The following is a 6,335-nucleotide window of genomic DNA, read 5'->3' as shown; positions in this document are numbered from 1 at the left end:
AATGTCTTTGAGCAACAGAACAGGTGTTCTCATTTATGTGAAGTTGCACTATCATGATTTTATGTCTTCCTGGTTCATAAAACATAAATAGAAACTGATTTGCTATCTCATGATTAGCACTGACTTTGTATTTTACAAAAATCAGCCTCATGTCTGCACCAGTACTGAAACTGAGTAAACATGTACCCAATCACGTGCAAGAAATGTTTTGGTGTTTGTACTTTTGTGTTTATGGTTCATAGTTGCTATGAATGAACCTTGACTTTGCAGTGGCGTCAAAGCAGCCAACGTATACTGGTTTTGACAAAGCTAAATAGGGCACTGGAGACAGTTTATTGTATTTTTCCACTGGCATGTTTATCCATGCACCGTTGTCTATGACAAATGGTATGGAGCACCATTTCACATTCAGTGTGATCTTGTAACAGTATACAAATCAATTTCGCACTTTCGCTTGTCGATTGAGCTTCAACCGACATTCTTCCTTGCAAGGAACTAGTCCTATATGTGCACGTCATCCAGCAGTCAACACTGGCATTATTATTATTATTATTAATAATTACATTTTTAACGCGCACAGCTACCCTAAACAGGGTTTCCCGGCGCAAGCAAGTCAAACTACTGCGAACTGAGCTCATGGATAACTAATCACTGAGAAAAAAGCCAGGTCTTAAGATCTCGCCAAAACCTAAGGTAGAAAGATTCCTGTTTCATCGAACAGAGAAGGGCATTCCATAATCTAGGACCAAGGAATGTGAAAGACCGGCCTCCCATTCTAGATAATCGGCAACTAGGTGTTACAAAGTTGCCCTGAGTGGCGACCGTAGAGACCGGGAAGTGACGTAAGGATGAACACGTTCCTGAAGATAAGGAGGCTCCGACCCTTGTTTGATTTTAAAGATTAGGCACAAGGTCTTGAATTTGATGCGGCTCTCAATGCGGAGCCAATGTAAATCCCGAAGGATGGGAGAGATGTATGATCTCCCAGGGTTATGGCATAGGAGACGAGCTGCGGATTTCTGGACCACCTGGAGTTTCTTCAACACCTCCTGGCTTCCACTCAGGTACAGAATGTTTCCATAGTCCAAGTGAGAGGTGACTAGTGCCTGGACAACCGTTCTTTTGGTGGAATCTGGGAGCATCCAGATCTTCCGCAAACATCTTAGATTGGTAAAGCAGGTGGAGGCAACCCTAACCACCTGTTGCTGCATTGAGAGGTTACTGTCGATGATAACTCCCAGGTTCCGCATTTGAGTAACTGGTTGGGGATGGGTGTCCGTTTCCAGTGGCCAATGTTGTGGCCCCCACAAGTGCTTGTGTTTACCTAAAATGATAACCTCGGTCTTATCACCGCTTAATTTCAATAGATTGGCACACATCCATTCTGACACCCTCTGTAATCCCACCTGAAGGGAGGAAGGTGACCCTTCCTTAGCGGAAGACAGGGAGAAAATAATTTGCGTGTCATCGGCGTATTAGTAAAGGGACAGACCTGCATCCTCCACAATAGATGCCAGGGGTCTAACGTAAATGTTAAAGACCACAGGACTCAGGGTTGACCCCTGGGGAACTCCATATGCGGATGACCTAATTGTAGATGAAGATTTGGAGGAAAAGACCTGGAATGTACGGTCACAGGAGCACAACTACTCAGTGACCCCCAACAAAGTGGTTTCTGTTGAGAAATGAGTTCTAAATACAGATTGGGATGGATGAAAGAATCCCGAGCTTTCCACATGATCTGAAAGCTGACGGTTAACATGTTTTTCCAAAACTTTGGAAAGGGCCGGCAGCTAGAGGCAAGATGGCGGAGGCTCCCTAGTCCGCTGTGAGACGCCGTCTGACCAGTGCCTAATCTATGGGCTAGGAGGTGTTTGGTAGAGAATGGGACCTGCGGAAGAGAGACGCTATGTAGAGCAACTATGAAAAGTTTGATAAACCCATGGTGAATACTAAGAAGAATACGAAGATATCATTACATATGGGACAGAGGATATAAATAATGCATGGAACCTACCCGGCAGGATTAGCTGATCCACCATCTTTAACAGGGTGGTCCCGCTCACATCTGCATCTGGTGGCCTCGGTTCTCGGCTTTGCGGTGCTGAGACTCTTTTCGCGGCTCCAAATAAGCAAGGACCTTGCCAGTGTTCAGGACGAGGGTAGCAAATTACAGAAGCAATCCACCATCGTGTCGGAGAAGGACTCTGCTGGCCTCACTGAACAGATGGCCCCGAAAAATGCAGCAGCGGTCGCAGCCGCTTCCAAAACTCGAGCGGCTAAACAAGCTCTTCGCGACCTCAAACTGGCAGCGAGACGCGCTGGTGGCTCTGTGACAGACGAAGTTATCGGCCCCGATGGTGCACAATTGCAGACATACCAGAAACATCCTAAGGCGGCAAAAACTCCTACCACACCGGGCCCGGGCCCCTCGGTGGTAGATCTACTTCGAAAAACGCCTGCTTGCTCCGCTCCTGCAGTGATTGCTCCCTCCCCCTCCGCTCACCACGCAACAAGCGGGACGCTGATTGCAGCGGCTCCCGCAGTTCTCACCAGTGCGGATTCGCTGTCTGCTCCTCCTGTAGCATCAGCCTCGGCCTCTGGAGCGGGTGTCTCAACAGAGGCTGACCCAGCCGCGCTGGCACAGGGGACTGCATACGCCCGGGTGAATGGGGGACCAACGGACATGCCAGGTGTGCCTGGTACAGAAACAATTCCAGCAAGACCAACAACGCAAGCAGCACCAGCAGATGGGCATGGACCAGCGCAGGGAGATCAGGAACTGATCCAGAAGGAAGGTAGGTCTGCAGTTGAATCACACCTAGCACAGGCTACTGCTACATCCAACCTCCATAATGTCATATCTTCTTTGAGCCTCAATACTACAGCACTAAGTCCAGTGCAGCCCCAGACGGATATCTCGCCTCCTGTAACTCTCTCTCCTAGCCTAATTGATGAGGATGCCAACTCTCTGCAGCATCTAAACAACGAGCAGGTTTTAGCGGTCCCTCCGTGCGATCATAAAGGGGGGACGGGCATAGCTTCGGATACAGACAAGGAACCGTCTGAGTTTTTTACTATCTCTGAGGGGCTTGAGGATCCCAGATGGTCTCAAGATCTGGACACAGACTCAGACTCCTATTCCTATTCTGATCTTCATACTGGCTCTAACATTAGTTCACAGGAAAGCGACCCTGACGCTGCCTAAGGCGAATCCAGAGATAGGAGGCATACAGTGGTAAGAAAGAAAAGAAGCCATCACGGCGCCGATGGTTTGCTCCGGGACTATTCCCCAGCAACAGCTTCTAGCTCGCAGGATCCCTCCTCTAGAGTCCATATCGAAGGCGCTCCCTCTCTTGAGCAGCAAAATGCCACTTTAACATCTGTTATGGACACGGTGCTGCAAGCGATAGCTTCCCATAGAGAACAGACCTCAAAGGATGGGCCTAGGGCTCAACAAGCAGTACACAAAGTTCAAGGCGTAGTGCGTAAACTCTCCAAATCAGTTGCAGCCTCTAATGCAAGATTGATCGATATGGAGGATCGTATAGTAATTAATGAAGCTGAAGCCACTGTTGTTAAAGAGCAAGTAGATGCTCATGATGCAGAACTTAAGGACGTTAGGTGGAAACTGGAGGAAAAGGAAAATCGTATGCGACGCAATAACCTCCGAATACTGGGTATTCCGGAAAAAATTGAGGGTGACAATATACGCGCATTTGTGATCCAGCTATTCAAGGATACATTCCCCGAATTGACCACATGGAACTGGGAGCTAGAAGTCCAACGCGTCCACAGAACACCGTTTACATTAAGGGCTTCAATCTCACAGGGCAAATATCCTAGGGCAATCTTAGTATATTTTGGGAATTTTCTTCTCTGTCAAGCTATCACTGAGAAAGCAAGACCAGATGCCCATCGATCTAGAGGTGAAATCTCATACTTTGTAAGACCTGATTTCTGCCACACCACAGTGGAGCGGAGGTGGCGGCTCCGTCAACTGATTAAGCCCTTTTTGGAGAAAAAGACTCAGGTTTATCTGAATAATCCAGCTACGCTTAAAGTTATCTATAAGGGCCAAGCCAAGTTCTTCACCTCGGAAATCAAAGCAAAAGACTTCCTAGACAGTCTGAACTAAAGCCATATCTAATCATTTCTTTATGACATCGGGTCTTATTTTGCAAACTTGGTGGAACTAAATCCAACCGATCGATATACAAGTCTAGGATCTAGAAATCTATTTGATTCTGGGAATAGTTGTAAAAATATCTTTAATGGTATTACATATACGATATTTCTAGATATTTCCTAACCGGTTCTGGGGCTTCTAGCCTTTCAGATTCAGAGGTAGCTGGCGCCTCATCTGTACTGATTGTTTCTGATAGGGTCTTTTAATGTTCTTTATAAGGTCCTATATAAGGTTCCATTCTCTTTTTATTCTTATATTTGTTTTCTATTTGTTTTGCACTTCTTTTTTTCTTTTTTTAGCCCAACTAAGGGTTGTAAGCAGATATAAGATTTATATGTGTGGCACTGGGTAGGGGTGTCTCTCCATCACAACAGACTCTTGATAGAGTCTAAATGCCTCATTGGGTGGCTTGTGGGGGGAGGGGATTGGGGAGGGTGATGGTAGGAAAGGGGGGGGATGTAAAAAAAATGAGCAAATTCATTCGAAAGGTAAAATATGTGCTAAGATTCTATTTTGATTGGTGCCAATATGGCAGAAAGCAAAGAACCAGTATAAATACAAGGTTAGCTGTTACTTATGTGATCAATATATTAAAACCGGGATAGGCTTTCATCATGTTAAATGGGGAGAGTGAGGCTATGTACGTGGAATGTGGCAGGCCTTAATGATAGAAGCAAAAGGGCTCAGTTATTTCAGCTAACACGTCAGAACCCAGTAGATATACTGTGCCTGCAAGAAACACACATCGCAGCTGCTGACAGAGAATTACTTAAATTACCTGGGTATAACCTCATGGTAGCCACATCCCAATCATCTAAAACCAGAGGAGTAGCTATTTTAGCTAAACTTATAATGGGTCACCCGACTCGCAGATTGGCTGATAAATACGGTAGATGGGCCATAGCTCAGCTAAAATTCGGCCTCACGATATGTGCAATATATGGTTCAAACCTCGATGATCCTACTATTTTTCAGGAGCTAGAAATCGAATTGGCCTCCTGGACAGGCCCTCTAATTGTTTGTGGGGATTTTAATATTGATGTAGGAGTGCTCGTCGATAATCACTTGCCCTTAAGTTATAAAGGGCGCAAACCAAAAGTATTTAATGCACTAAGGCAGCTGATGGAAAGTCATAACTTACTGGATGTGTGGGATCTGTCAGGTAAAAACACTGATGGTTCACATATTTTTCCCATCCCCACAACAAATATGTCCGAATTGACTACGTTATGTCATCTTTAGAGGGTTTGGCTATTATTGATATAATTAAATCCCCCAAAACAATTTCGGACCATAATGCACTTACCTTCATCTTTGACACTACCAAAATGGTAAAACCAAAGACCCAATGGACCTTTGATAGAAGACTCTTGGTGAATCAGGAATATATAACACACATTAAAAGATGGGCTCAAGGTTTTTTCGATTGTAATCGGTTCAGTGCGTCAAGAACAACTGTCTGGGACTGTTTTAAAGCTGCATTAAGGGGAGAAACTATCTCATTTGTAGCTAATAAAAGGAAGAATGAGGATAATATCAATGCACAGCTCATGCAAGAACTTTCCGATCTTGAGACCCACCATGCCACCCAGATAGGTCAGGGTGACTCAACCTCAGAAACCCTCAAAAAAATACTGATTTTAAAGAATGAAATTAATAATTCTTTAATCCAGAAAGCTGCCAAAACCTATCAGGCAAAAAAAACCAAGCTATACGAATCAGGGGAAAATGTTGGTAGGCAGCTAGCATTACGAACACGCCAAAAACAATCATACAGTAACATAAAGATGATGAATTTGAGGGCAAGGAATACACATTCACGCAGGATATTGTAAATGTATTCCAAAAATACTATCAGAAACTTTATCACAGTGATGTTTCATACTCTGATGCTGATATTACAACATTCTTGAACAGCTGGCTCCCAGATCAAGACTCAAGCACTATGATTGATGATAGTGTCAAAGCTAATCTGGACAGAGAAATCACGGTTACGGAGGTAGAGATTGCCCTATCCGAACTTGCCAATGGTAAAGCGGCAGGCCCTGACAAAATTCCCCTAGATTTATATAAAATCCTAGGTAATCAAATAATACCCTTTTTATTAGATTTGTTTCTCGGAGTACAATACCACTCAACTCCACCA

The 6,335-nt window shown here is 44.7% G+C and overlaps 1 pseudogene; it reads left to right on the top strand.

The window, feature by feature from the left end:
• Nucleotides 1-2,002: 2,002 nt before the first annotated feature.
• Nucleotides 2,003-4,138, top strand: LOC147724690 (uncharacterized; annotated as a pseudogene).
• Nucleotides 4,139-6,335: the final 2,197 nt, after the last annotated feature.

Source organism: Lissotriton vulgaris, chromosome 4_1 (genome assembly GCF_964263255.1).
Source record: "Lissotriton vulgaris chromosome 4_1, aLisVul1.2, whole genome shotgun sequence".
Taxonomy (NCBI): Eukaryota; Metazoa; Chordata; class Amphibia; order Caudata; family Salamandridae; genus Lissotriton; species Lissotriton vulgaris.
Note: the sequence above shows the minus strand (reverse complement) of the source record. Positions and strands in the feature narration are given on the sequence as shown.